The sequence below is a fragment of the Hydractinia symbiolongicarpus genome, chromosome 6, assembly GCF_029227915.1.
Source record: "Hydractinia symbiolongicarpus strain clone_291-10 chromosome 6, HSymV2.1, whole genome shotgun sequence".
Lineage (NCBI taxonomy): Eukaryota > Metazoa > Cnidaria > Hydrozoa > Anthoathecata > Hydractiniidae > Hydractinia > Hydractinia symbiolongicarpus.
Window position 1 is genome coordinate 32,458,525 of NC_079880.1, and position 14,493 is coordinate 32,473,017.

Genomic DNA, 14,493 nt, shown 5'->3' on the forward strand with positions numbered 1-14,493 from the left:
TTAGAGCTAACTATGGGATGGAGCCTTCTTGAGCTATAACATTTAGCTAGCTAACAGTAGCTATGACACCCAGTTAAATATACTTAAGCTGGGAAGACTTAGCTACGTCTATAGCTAGCCATTTGTGCTTAGTAAAACACATATAAAGGAAAACAATAGCTATGTAAAAATTATGACATTTGCAGTTAGTTCAACAAACCAGAATTTTCTATTTCGCCAGCACATTGTAGCCAGCTAACAGCTTTATGTAGCATTTTGAATTTTAGGACAAACACATTAGTTATGCACCAGGAGATACATTAATTATGCAAACAAAAAAAATATGCGGGCTTCTTTATAAAAAACGCGGTAAACTTTAAAAATTTGAAGCTCTAATGGATTCTTTTTGAGAATACGAATTTTGTCCTACATATAAAAACGGAACGTCTAAAAAAATATCAAAGTTCTTACTTTTTCTGAATTCTCGGATCCCGGCTGACGGGATCCGAGAATTATGTTAGGTACGGCTAGCCAAAATAAGGTACGGCTGGAAAATATTAAGGTACGACTGGGTCCTATCATATAAGAAACAACTTCAAATGCTACAAATGTTCAATAAAAACGAAATTATGTTAGGTATGGCTAGCCAAAATAAGGTACGGCTGGACCATATTAAGGTACGGCTGGGTCCTATCATATAAGAAACAACTTCAAATGCTAAAAACGTTCAATAAAAACGAAATTAAGTTAGGTACGGCTAGCTAAAATAAGGTACGGCTTGACCATATTAAGGTAAGGCTGGATTTTATTATATAAGAAACAACTTCAAATGCTAAAAAAAAATTAATATAAACGAAAAACAATAAGTACGTAGAAGAAGTAGAGTTTACTAGAAAGTAAAGTGCGGGCGAGGTTAGAAAAAAATTGTATGCAATATGCTCTACTAGGTTGGCTCCACATTGTTTTCTGCACAGGAAAATAAAAAAATGCTACTTTGAAAGTGATGCGGTAAATCTTCTGTCTAACTGAGGTATAGACAGTGAATGTCTGAATTTGGAGTAGAATTAACGTTTTCGCCAGTTGAAGGACACACGCGTTTTTATTCGTTGGATGTTATAGTTAATGGAAGAGATGTAAACTTTTTATATAAAACAAAAGAACTTTTAAAAAATTTTAATATTCGTTGTTGTTTATGAGTGCACGTTATTTTAATGATGGAAAACGATAAGAAAAAGGAAGAACCTAATAAAGCCGCGAAACAATGTGTGAGTAAAGGTTTTTGATTTTTAATTTTGATTGTGTTAACTGTGTCCCGATTTAATTCAGCATATACACTTTTTATAAAAACAATTTTTTATAAGAACAATAAGGTTAAAAATTATTGACAAATAAGAACGAAATAACAACTATACTCAAGGGCAAAATTTTACTGATTTTTCTAAAAACAACAACAAACATAAAAAAATATTTTTTGACAGAATTAAATTGAGAATGCGCTAACACATTAACAAATAAGATGAAAAATAATAACCAAGAGAATCCAAGTCTAGGTGGTTTTTACAAAAAAAACTGTCACTTAATTCCTCACACACTCTTTTTTTCTATTACAAGAGCAAAATATACACTACTATTTTCTATTTTCAACACCTAAAAAATATTTTATGCTCAGATGAAGTACACTTCTTGGCATACTAGTTTAAACATGCAAAATCACGCCTGGTATTTTCCGTATGTTGTCAAATGGTTTATTCATTTTATCACCCAGACCGATAGCAAAGAAATATTGTCGCGACTAGCACTCTCCCACGCTGTGTGTTTATGTTTTATCTCGCGGAAAACCGGAACCCAGAACTTTAAAGAGGACTTAAGTTAAATGTGAGTAAATAAAGGCTAGTAATGTTAGATGCTAAGTTAGAGTCTCGATTACTATTGAATAAATCTTTTGGAATTGACGGAAAATTTCGTTTTCATTGAACATTTGTAGCATTTGAAGTTGTTTCTTATATGATAGGACCCAGCCGTACCTTAATATGGTCCAGCCGTACCTTATTTTGGCTAGCCGTACCTAACATAATTTCGTTTTTATTGAACATTTGTAGCATTTGAAGTTGTTTCTTATATGATAGGACCCAGCCGTACCTAAATATTTTCCAGCCGTACCTTATTTTAGCTAGCCGTACCTAACTTAATTTCGTTTTTATTGTACATATTTTAGCATTTGAAGATGTTTCTTATACGATAGGACCTAGCCGTACCTTAATATGGTCCAGCCGTACCTTATTTTAGCTAGCCGTACTTAACTTAATTTCGTTTTTATTGTACATATTTTAGCCTTCAAAGTTGTTTCTTATATGATAGGACCCAACCGTAAAATATATGTTGTCTTATAATTTTCATATTTTTCCTCTCTTTTCCTTACCTATCCCCTTTATTTTACTTTACTTGATAAGTCGCATTGAAGTTCACCGCTCGTACTAACCACCTTTTTATTGCCAGCCGTACTTAATTTGTCGATTTGGGAATCACCTTCCCGCGCTCTCCCCCGTTTGGTTTCTATAAAGGCAAGATGTTTCGTTAACATTTTTCGTATTTTGCGGGTTCATTGGCGATTGAGAAACAGAAATTAGTGACGCAACAAATTTACCACTACGATTAGCTCAGTTTTTTCCATTAAAATACATTACCTCACCTTAAAAAGAAAAGTGTAGTTACGTACGGTTAAGGTACGGCTTAGGTACGGCTAGCTTTACCTAAGCCCAAACTTGGAGTACCCTGAGGTTTATGATTACTTGGTAAACACCCCTGGCGTTTTTACAAGAGAAGCTATGAAGAGTCAAAAAGGTTGGAAGCCCACAATCAATTTGTTAGTGGATGGGTTAGAACTGTGTTTTTCTTTAAGAAAAACAAAACATGGCCATATATTTACTGAAGGCAGAAGTTATGGCTTCTCAAAGAGTAAATGAGGATCCTCGCATACCCTGGATCATTGTGGACATAAAAAATGTTAATGTTCTTTCTGCCAACTGCACATGTATGGCTGGGCTTGGTGAGTCATGTAGTCACATAGGGACTTTGTTATTTAAAATCAAGGCTGCTGTTCGTGCTGGATTCACAAAAGAGTCCCACAAGGTTCATGGTATTGTCCCTTGTGTCGAAAGGCCAGAAAACAAAAGGTATATCAACACATTCCTGGTCAAGACCTTTATAATTGCAATATTGGGAACTGTAAAAAAAATTTAACATCATAAGCAATACTTCAAGTGAACAAAGTGTTTGCGTAAAACCTTGTGTGTTTCAGGATTACCCTTAATTTTTATATAAATAAACTTTTGCCAATTTTCTGAAAATCATTTAAATAACCACTTCCTTCCTATCAAGTCAATTGAAAGTGTTGACCAGGAATCTAACCTGGGTTTCCTACTGTTTAAAACAGTGAGGTGTCCTACCACTGGACGACCAAGACAAATGTGGCTATAAAAAATAGCCAGTTTGACGTTTAAAGTCATGAAACAGACTTTTGGGTTCACTGTACACTATACCATCACCAAGATTCTATTTTCTTCTTGTTTTTTTTCTGAATCATTTTGTGTATACACAAATATAGTTGGTATGTAGTCAGGATGTGCAGGATCTTTTACTGGTTTCCCTAATAAAGAAAAACAAATACTGTACCTAGCTAGCTAAACAATGCCAGCCTAAAAGAGTTACTAATCTAATATAATATAGCACAGAGCATGGTCTATTTTACAGAGAGCTTTCTTATTAATAAAATTTTATAAATAACACTTACCAGTTGTAAGATGTTTCCCCACAGAGATAAACATTTTTTCCAGTTGAGTTCCAGTCAGCAGCAATCTTTGTTTTTCCTTTTACATGCGCTTATCCACATTTTTCTTCGTTCTGGGTTGTTATTCGGAAATCTGTAGAATCCAGGTTTATTTTCCATTAAATTATGGTTTGTACAACCAAAAGCAGCACAACTATTTGGCATTTTAAAAACTTCTGTGTTCACTCCCAGCTTCGCTATGTTAAAGCTTACCTCCCACTTCAAAAAAAGTTCATCTTATTCTGTTTATATTATGTTGAGAATTTGTAATTTAACATTTATTAAGTAAAATTTGAAATGATAAAGCTAATATAAAGCCACATTTTCTTGTGTTTACAGCATGCTTCCTTTTCGAAAGCCGCCATTTTTTGATATTTTTTTCGGATTAAACCCAGTTTGACGTCATCTCCCGGATGGCAAAAAAAGGCCCCCTGAACCAACCTCGTCCCCAGGACTATTTGCTTCTCAACGGCGCTGCGCTTTCTGATAGTTCTAGCGAAATAGCCCTGGACCAGGCTGGTCACCGTATCGCATCTGATTGGCCCACGGCATTACCCTAATTATGCAACGCTTTTAGCTGGCGTCAGCAAAAATCCTAAAAGTGATACATAAACAAATATGGCACCGGAAGATGTGGCGTCGTTGTTGGTGGTGATTTTCAATCCTTAAAAAGCATTATTTTTCCTTTTTAATCTCATTTTCTCCCCCTTTTTTTAAGATGTCTTAGCTAAAGTAAGAATTTCTTTGAAATGTACGATATTTTTTGTTAAAACGTATTGGGTGTTGTTGCTAGCCAGTCCATAGGTAATGCATTCATAAATATGGCTCGAGAGAGAAGTGAAGTGTTGCAGGTGCTCTTCTTGTTCATCTCTCATTGCAGAAGATGTTACCATCTACGCCTAAAAAAGTTTATAAAGGTGGTAAAGAAGTGTGCCGAGTTTGTGCTGAAGAAACATCAGCACATCACTTGACCAGAGCTTTTTCAAAAAGTGGAAAGGAAAAATCCTTACATCACAAAATATTTAAAACATGTGGATTAAACGTTTTCGAGTTTGAACCATTGCCTAAAACAATTTGTTCCAAGTGTGACAGGTTTATCAATAAATTGTTTGACTTCCAGAATAATGTACAACAACAACAAATCCATTTACAACAGCAAACAACAGTAAAAAGATGTGCAGCCTTTTCACCAAACCAGCAGTCAAAACCAAAAAAAAATCAACATTAAAAATGAAAATTATCCTGCCCAAAAAAACTGTTTCCAGTCAAAAAAATCTCTACAATTTACGCCTTTACTGAACATAACAAATGAAACAGACATAAAGTCAAACACAAAAATACTTCCTAAAGAACTTGGCAAAACAAAACAACCTGAAAGCGACTTCATTACTGAAGATCAAGAAAATAAAATTATTACTGCATTACAAACAAGGAGAATTGATATTATCATTACTACCATAAAAAAATAATTGCCCTAAATTAATTGATGCCATTAAGCAACTTGTTACAGATGAAATAAGCACTGCATGCAAAAACTTGTGCAAGAAAAGTGGTGGCTCTGTCTTGTTTGACTTGTTTGAAGAATTGTGACGACATGATGTTTTTTAAAGAAGGTAATTTATGGTCAGAAGTCACACAATATAATCCAGTTTTAATAGACATATTGACAGCTGTAGCAGTCAGAAAACATATTGAGCATGATCTACAGATAAAATTGTGTTTTATTTACTCAATTTCAATGCGGCACAGATGGCATGAATTGTCCTAAATCCAAAGAATAAATACAGCACTTGTTATTGAAGGTGGCTGCAGCAAACAGGTAAAAAATACATTTATTGATTAAATAACATAAGTCGTACAAATCTTAAAAATCAATTAAAAACAATAAATACAAAAAAACTTCACACCATGGTTAAATTCCTCTCAAATAAACATCCGTTGGTTAGTTATAAATTATTATGCTTTATATTCTATATTTTTATTGCAAAATTATTAAATTTAAATAAATAATTGTCATAGGGTAGTTTTGTTTTTTGTGTTTTAACTCTGTTGCGATAGGTAGTAATATATCCTCATATCCTGCTAAACCTAAGCAATTACTCATTCTTATTTCTGTTTTTAAAAAACATTGGCCTGATTAAGTACGGCGGCTTGCCCCGGTTAAGAACAGGGCAGGAAATACATAATCAGGACAACATAATCAGGACAGGCTGGCTTATTACTCAGAAAAAATTATTATGCACTTATAAAAGGAACATAATAAGGGCAGGCCAGTTTGTATACGACAGTCTAATATTATTTCTCACTTATTGTAGAACGCACATAATCAGGGAAGGTCGGCTTATGTATGCCAGTCAAATATTATTTGAGACTTATAGAACGAACGTAATCCGGGCGAACCAGCTTATATACGATGTTTTTATATTATTTCTCACTTATTATAGAACCAACGCACATAATCGGGGAAGGTCGGGTTATGTATGACAGTCAAATATTATTCGAGACTTATAGAACAAATATAATCGGGGCCGACCGCTTTTATATCATTCATCATCACTGCTGACAAGCAAATAGCCCTGGTGGCAAAGTTTTTGTTGTTCTCAAATGAAACGAAATTTCGTGACAAATACTAAATTTTGGGATTTGCAAGTTTAATAACTTTTCACCAAACTTAATTCTCGCAAAAAGAATAATTTAGATTCCGTGAAATTTAGTTGCTTCAAAGTATGTATATTATGTTGAAATGTATTTACTACAAGAGTACTTTATACTAAGAATTACGTTGAGACTTATTTCTTTCGCCATGTCTAGTTTTTAGGGGTGTTCTATCTTCCAGAGAATGTTTAATTCACAAAAGTTCGAAGAAAATGCCAATCACAGCCTGCCTGGCCAGCCATTATATCAGCGTTCATAATCCGGTCACCACGACATAACCAGTGCAAAAAAAACATAATCGGACCATGCGTACATAATTCGGCTGTCCCGGTTGTAAACAGGCCGTTTTTGCAATCTGGGCAGAACATAACCACTTTGCAATTTTCTATTTTCAAAGCTTTTTTAAAATTACGTAATTTTGTGGGTGAAGCAGTTGCAGTCAAAGCTAACATGATACTGTGAGGGAAGAATGCTTGGAAAACTGATAAGTATTTAAATTCTGTACGAAATTCTCCAGCCCTAGATATAACATACAGTAATTCATCAATTTCTTAGCTTAACCGTATTATGTGATAAATTTATATTATTCAATTATCATAGCTATACATGTACACATATTTTGTTTGTGAAACATTTTCAAATGGATATATAATATATATTAGTTTGTTTATATATATTTAGTTGCTATATTTAAGGCATATTATTTTTATATATAATAGCTATGTATGTAGCTAGATTTTTGATACGTTATGTTTACAAAGAAAGCTAGCTAGCTAGCTAGCTACACTTACCATAATTCCACACAATGCGCCTTGCCTATCACACAAGCCAAAACATTTTTCTCAATTTTTGATCTTAATATTTTCCTTCCCTGATCTAATAACAGGGACTCTGGATGTGCAAATAAAATTTTACATTTGCCTGCAACAATGCTTTTTGAAATTTTGAAAATAGAATTTTATGCATCATTCAAATCTTCTTCAAACAAGGGTTCGTATTTCTGACTATTAGCTTGGTCTTCGAGTTGTAAGAAACCACATTCAATGCCTACTTTAGTTAAACATACTAGCTGATCTTGAATAATTGATGTTAAAAAAGAGACAACAAGTACAATATCGCCTCTGCCTTTCGTTCTGGAACAAAGTCGGGTAAAAGTTGATAAATTAACGATTTACCAAACCCTGTAGGCAAAACAGCTATAACGTGGTGTTCTTCTCCAAAATACTCGAAACATTGAACTTATTTTGGTTTCAAAATAAACAAGGGTAACTTTTCATACTTTTCAAAAACATTATTGAGCCGCCTGAAAACACGTACCACATCTTTCCAGCCCATCGCCAAAATCGTAAATATGCAGAATTTGCATAAATTAAAAATGAACCAGAATCTGGTTCATTTGATGCCCACGTGACCAGCCTGTGCCAGCGCCTTTTCGACGCCACGGTAAAAGGTGCTGGGTTCGAGCTTGCCCCTGAACATGTTGCCGCAAAACAATAACTCAGAGAAAAGGAAGAAGAGTAAATTGTTGCAACTAAGATTAATTTTGTTAATAATTATATAATGTGTTTTTGTGCTATGGCTTTTTGTAATAAGAATAATAGAAGTTGTTTGGATTGTTTGCGCAGTGAAGAACCTTTTATTTGCGATGTGTCTCTTTCAACAAGTACAAATTGTGATTCCTTTCACTAACGCAACTCGCCAGTGAATAAAATGTTACGGTATATATATATAAAGAAAAATGAATTCCCTAATGGAATTAAAGCTCGTTTTTTACATAATGATACATTCTAAATATAAATCAACTTAATGGCTCCTTAAGGGAGTCAGTGACATAACGGAATAATCAAATTCAGGACAGGAAAAATTCTTATAGAAGTAGCGCTGGAAAGCGTTCCTTCGCCAGCGTGTACTCATTACCAGAGTTTTAATCACTAGAATGTTTTGATCAACGTTGGCAAAAAAGGCTTTGGCAATTCTAAATCTCTGTCTACTTGTCTTTGCATTAGGCCATATGAAAATTCTGGTATAGGTGCTCGCTCTTCTACGTTGCGTCTAAGACTTTTCTATTATATTGTGGTACACTAGGCAGGGGATTTACGGGATTTTATTTTGTTCTACGCGCGTTGTTGATTCTTCTTTCTTTTTTTTTCTTTTTTGCTTTCTTATATTAATCTATTTTAATTTATTTTTCGTGTCGCGTTTCATTCTCATATCAAAGAACGCTATAGGCCCTGGGATCGAGGTTGCTTGATTTGTTATTATAATAAACCCAGGGTTGTGTTTTTGCACCCGTTCTTTCTATGTTTACTTCCGCATGGTCGTGATTATTAACGCTGCCAATAGTCTAGTCATATAATGAAGTTTTCTGCAAATCTTCTAAATTAAAAACGCTTTCAGAGTCTAACTCTTCTAACCAACACAAACTCTTAGGGATCACAGCGCGGCATTTTTCTAAAGAGTAAAATAAAATGTCGCCCGCCATGGTTTGCTCTGATAGCCCTAAATAGCTTCTTTTTCACTTTAAAATATACTTTCCAGCGCCGCGACCCGTCTCCTGTGGGCATAGAAGTCTCTACATAAGTCAGAAAGAGCCAATCTCGTTCTGAGAGCATTGGAATAGCTAAAAAGGCCACGGTTCACTACTAAGCTATTGCTTCAACTTCCATTCTCATCCTCATATCAGCTTTCCCAGCTAGAGTCTGATTCACTGTCAGGTTTTGTAGACTTTTTACTGGCCGAAACTTCAAAACTAAGAAAGCCCACAACTTTTTCACGGGAACTCAGTTTTAAAAAGGGAAGTAAAAATCAAGTGTTTACTTATCTTCAGTATATACCTGTTACTCATCTTCAGTACCTGTTACAAATGTTGAAAAAATAACAACCGCTTTGTCATATATAAAACCACTTTGTATATAAAAACATGGGCCAACGGCAGAGTCAGCGAAATTATTATCCGGAAGTTGACGTCACAAGCCCTCCCGCGAAGGAATTTATTTAAAATCGGGACACAAGATGGCGACTGGCACGAAGCTTCTTCTTCAGCTAATATTTTACAACTTCAACAACGAATATCTTGCGTACAAATCAAAATAAGTATAAAAGAATTTTTTTTTCGTAATTAGTACAATATTTTGAGTTGATTTTCGAATACTTTTTTTAAAGTGGGAGGTAAGCTTTAAAATGACTGCTCCGAGAGAGTTTGTTTTCACTGCAGTAAATCGCGCATGCGCAGAAAATTACTGTCAGTGATTAACCCGGATCCGAGAATTCCAAGTCACTTGAACTTGAAACTGTAGCATTCATTTTGTACTTCTAACTTTACTTTACTACTTCTAGCTCCACTCTTCACTTCCGAAGTAACTTATATTGTGGCTTCCAACTTCCTACTTCTACTTCTTCACTTGGTCTCTTTTTTCTTTTTTATATATGCTTTATTGAACTACTCTACTTTTTGCACTTTTTTGAAGACGAAGGGACCGTTCTTTTGTTGTTGTTTTGTGTGTCGATGTTAACCCTGTTCCAAATTATATACTTTTTTAATCCACTCCACTTCTTCCTTGACATCTGCACAATATCTGCACTTTTTTATGACTAAGGGATCGTCGGAAATAAGACATTTTATATCCGCTTCTTTAGTTCGCCTTTTGTCGAGACCTTTGTCGAGACCTTTGTCGAGAGATTTTTATGTTTGTTTGTTTTTACGCCAAGGAAACTTTCTAATCGAATGCCGTCCCGTTCGAAAGTATGTATTTGAGCGAATCATACTGCTTATTTTCTATCACGTGGTTTCTAACGGTTGCGAGACAAATGTAAACAAAACAAAAAACTCGACAAACTCGCGCATTCGGGTGATAAAAAATATCGCGTTTGCAAAAGTCACAGACAGACAGAACTGGCGTATTATTATAGAGATACATTCCATAAGGCGAGGTGTGTAGATAAAAGGAATTATTGCTTTAAGGTGAGAAGCATGTGTTCTACTCTCCAAAACACCTTAACTTATTTTAAAGGTTTTCAGTATTAGCTACGAAAAGCTAGTTGTTGAGCTATTAGCTATAGCTAGCTGGTTATTTCTTTTTGTAATATGTGCTCATTGAACAGATTTTTTGTTTTCAATTTGCTTTTAAAAACCAAAGGGAAAATATTTTTATATATATCTAAAAAAAGTTTATTCAGATTTTCCCTGTTCCATATTGTTTGTGACATGACTCTATCTCCCGAGCAGACAGTTAAACCAGAAGCAATCAACAACTGTAACCCCAAGACATGGTTGCCTTTTTTGTTAATACTTGCCGTGTCAACAGTAATAAAAAGAAAAATTAATAATAATTTGCTGAATTTTACAGGAATGATTTGCCAAATCGTCTGGTCTGATTATGATGGTTGCTTACCAGACAATGTTATTAAAGCGTTAAAAGCTGTCAAATTTGATGGCTTTGAATACATCAAGGTAGCATTAAGAATTTCAGCCACTTTACCGTCATATCCTGTGAATGTGAACCTTCCTTTTTTTCTTTACGTAGACTTTAAGACTACACTAGGCGCATCATGGTTTAGGATCGTTTAAATGGAATTGCGCTCATGTACATCCATAAGGAAATCATGCCTAACATAGATGCTGTTAGGTCGGTATACAATGAGAAACCGAAGGCTAACTTTTTCATAACCCTATTTTTCAATGTAATTGGTCGTTGTTATGTTTGTGTTTTATTGTGCTGTTCATGGCTGGTGTAATCATTTGATTCACCTAGTCATGCTGATGAAGCCTGATATTGGCAGAAACAGCAAGAGTTTATAAATATTAAAATACATTCACAATTGTCTCACTTTATTGTAGTTAATCCCTGTTAATCTCTGTTGTTGTTGTTTTTGATTGATAAACAGTTCAAGTTCTACATTTTTAAGAAACTTTCCAGGCTCAAATAAGGAAAATTAAGAAACATTTCAGGCTCAAATTATCGAAATTTTAAGAAACTCCAGACTCGACCATATAAAAAATGTTCTTAGGAGATTTTCTAATAGCTTTGCGTTTCTTTTCGTCAATTTCAATGACAACTAGATGAATCGAACGACAATTTCCGGCGATTTTGTACCCGCAAAGCTCGTATTAGCGAAAGCTTTTGGAGCTTCGCCCCAGACCCCACTTGGGGGCCTTACAGCGCCCCCCAAGACCCCCAGCTGGTAAATTCAAGCCTTATTCAAAATTTTGCTGCGCAGCAGCAATATTTTGACTAAGTCTTGAAAAACTCTGGATCCGCCCCTGATCAACCTGAGCTTAAACAACTTTTTCTAAAAGGCTCAATCTAAGCGCAAACAAAGAGATAGAAACCTAAAGATCTTTTACTGCGTAGTGATTCCTACAACATTAAATCTGAACTCAACAAATATTGTGATTCATGTAAAAACAATGTAGACGAAACATCTTAACGTCATTTGCAACAAGGAATATATTTAGGATTAGACGGAACAGCACTTGTATCGCAAGTAACGTTGTTTATGTTGCGTTACTGTAAAAATTGCGGTGACCAAGGAGTTGGTTCAACTTTTTCTTGGAAATCAAGAGTGGAAAATTATAAATCACACATACAAAAGAAGGTGCCATCTTGTAGAATTGTACATTTCACTGAAGAGTATACCAACGACACGGTGCGGAATAATCGTTTTATTATTATTGACGTGGTTAATAATGTTAAAAATCTGACAAAGGGTGAAATTGGTTCGTTGTTGTTGGAGAAGAAAACGTTCTGGATAAGAACGTTGGTGACACATAGTCACACGGTTCTTTTCATGTCATTTTCCTCAGAAGGTTTGATAGTCTCAATCTATTGTTTTTCAGGTCAGTAAAATTGCTTTGTCAGACAGAGTTTTTTGGTTTCCTCTAGGTTCCAAGGACCAAAATATATCACTCCAAAAGACCCTAATTTCATGTCATAAGCCTCATGATCAAAACTTTGTATGCAAGTAGTATTATTTTCTGTGATAACAAAAATACAAAATCTAACATAAAATTTGGGTTCCTAGGTCGTGTCAGACCACTAACAAAGCACCATAAAAAGGGCTTGTTTTCATGTCATAAGCCTCATGGCTGAAATTTCTCAGATAAGTAGTACAAACACCTACGAATACAAAAAATACAAATCTAACATCAAATTTGGGTTCCAAGACTAAGCCAGACCCTCCACAAGGCAGGTACCAAAATAGTGTTGTTTTCATCCAATAAACCTTATGGCTGAAACTTTCTAAGTCAGTAGTACTAAAGCCTACAAACACAAAAAACGTCTAGCATCAAATGTGGGTTCAAAGTCCAAGTCAGACCCTACAAAGACCCTTGGTCAAGCAACGTCTTCTCAATGTTGTATAGACGTTGGAACAATGTGAAAAACGTTATTTGTCCATGACGTGGTTCGAAAACTGGATGAAAGTAGTAACATCAAGAAAATTACATTCATCATCAATGCTCGTAGAATCCATATCATCCTCATCGTGTTCATCTTCACTGCCATAAGCATCCTTATGCTCTTTATCATCAAAATCTAAAAATGATGTACTTAGAAATGATTTGGATGTGGTTATAGTAAAATACCAACACCTTGATACAAATTGATCTCGCTCATATTTCATCACAACATGACAACTGCTTAATAATTACAAATATCACATATGAAAAACTTACCCTCTTTATCTAGTTCATCTTTTACAACATCAGCGATTTTGGGAGCAACATCTCCATCAAACCGCTTTAATTGATAGCTTTCACCATGCATCGCTCAACTGAATGATAATGGATCATTAATGGAAGCATCAGCTAACACATAGCTTTACCAGAGACTGGTGACGTAACTTGTTCTTCTCATTTCTTCTAGTAGCACTTTTAAACATGGAGGTAAGAAACTTGCATCCATCTTCTTCATATGATGTACTAATGACTCGTTTTTCTTTTCTGGTGTGTATTTTTTCGGAAACATGCCCGAGTGAGCTTCATCCACAGACACGATTGTCTTTTTCCCATAAATGGGACACACAAAAGATTCAATTATTTTAATATGAATATTAGAAATGTCATCCCAGTCACCAATTCTTGAAAGTGAGGACGTATCTTTACTTCGCGGTTGAAAGAAGCTGTGTAAACACATCCAGTAAAAGCATGATAACCGGGTGCTTTACAAAGTGATTCCACATTGCTGAAATATTTGGTTTATGCTCATATACCTTCGGCTATTCTTTGTGAACATCCCCACTTCCAACCAAACATTTGAACCGATATTCATAAGATGAATGCATCCAAGAGCTATGTTCAGCACATCTGTATCTACAGTGCGTGTCACCACGTTAACTGGTGAGGTAAGTCGTTCAAATGGAATATCATTTTCGAATCAGCTTCCTCGTGCGTGCACAAATAATCCTATTCTATTATGGTGATCAATCTTCCTTCTTCAGCAGTAAAGGAATAACACACATCGTCACAGTTGACAAGCAATTTCTTTTTATCCAATATTACCAAAACTAAATCATTATTCTCATAGCTAGTGAGGAATTCTACTAGGGATTCCTTGAATTGATCCTTTCTAAAGGTTTGTAAGCAATTGCCAGGCCTTTTCTGCTCGGCACCTGTGATTTACTAAGCAACACTTCGATTGTCTGATCCCTTATCTCTTTTACAATCCTTGATGGACGGTCTTATTACTTTATCAAACACAAGGAGAATCTCGTCGCCTTTTTGTTTGCAAACTCGACGTAATATGTGAGATGCAACTGAACCAAATGTTGATGGCAAGTCAACGAATGAATGAAGAAAAAACACTTCATCAATTATAGTGATGTTCACATAGCTTGGATCTATTTTTACTCTCTTCTCTAATTCATTTAATAACTTCACCTTCGGAGTTTTCTGCATCGTGCCTGACTCAATGATAAGGGTACAATTGTCAATGGATAATTCAGCGCTCCTGCCATGTCTATTTTTGCTTGCAATGCTTAAAATAAAATGCTTCCAAACAGATCTCTAGTCATGGCTACTGATACGTGTCTGTTTT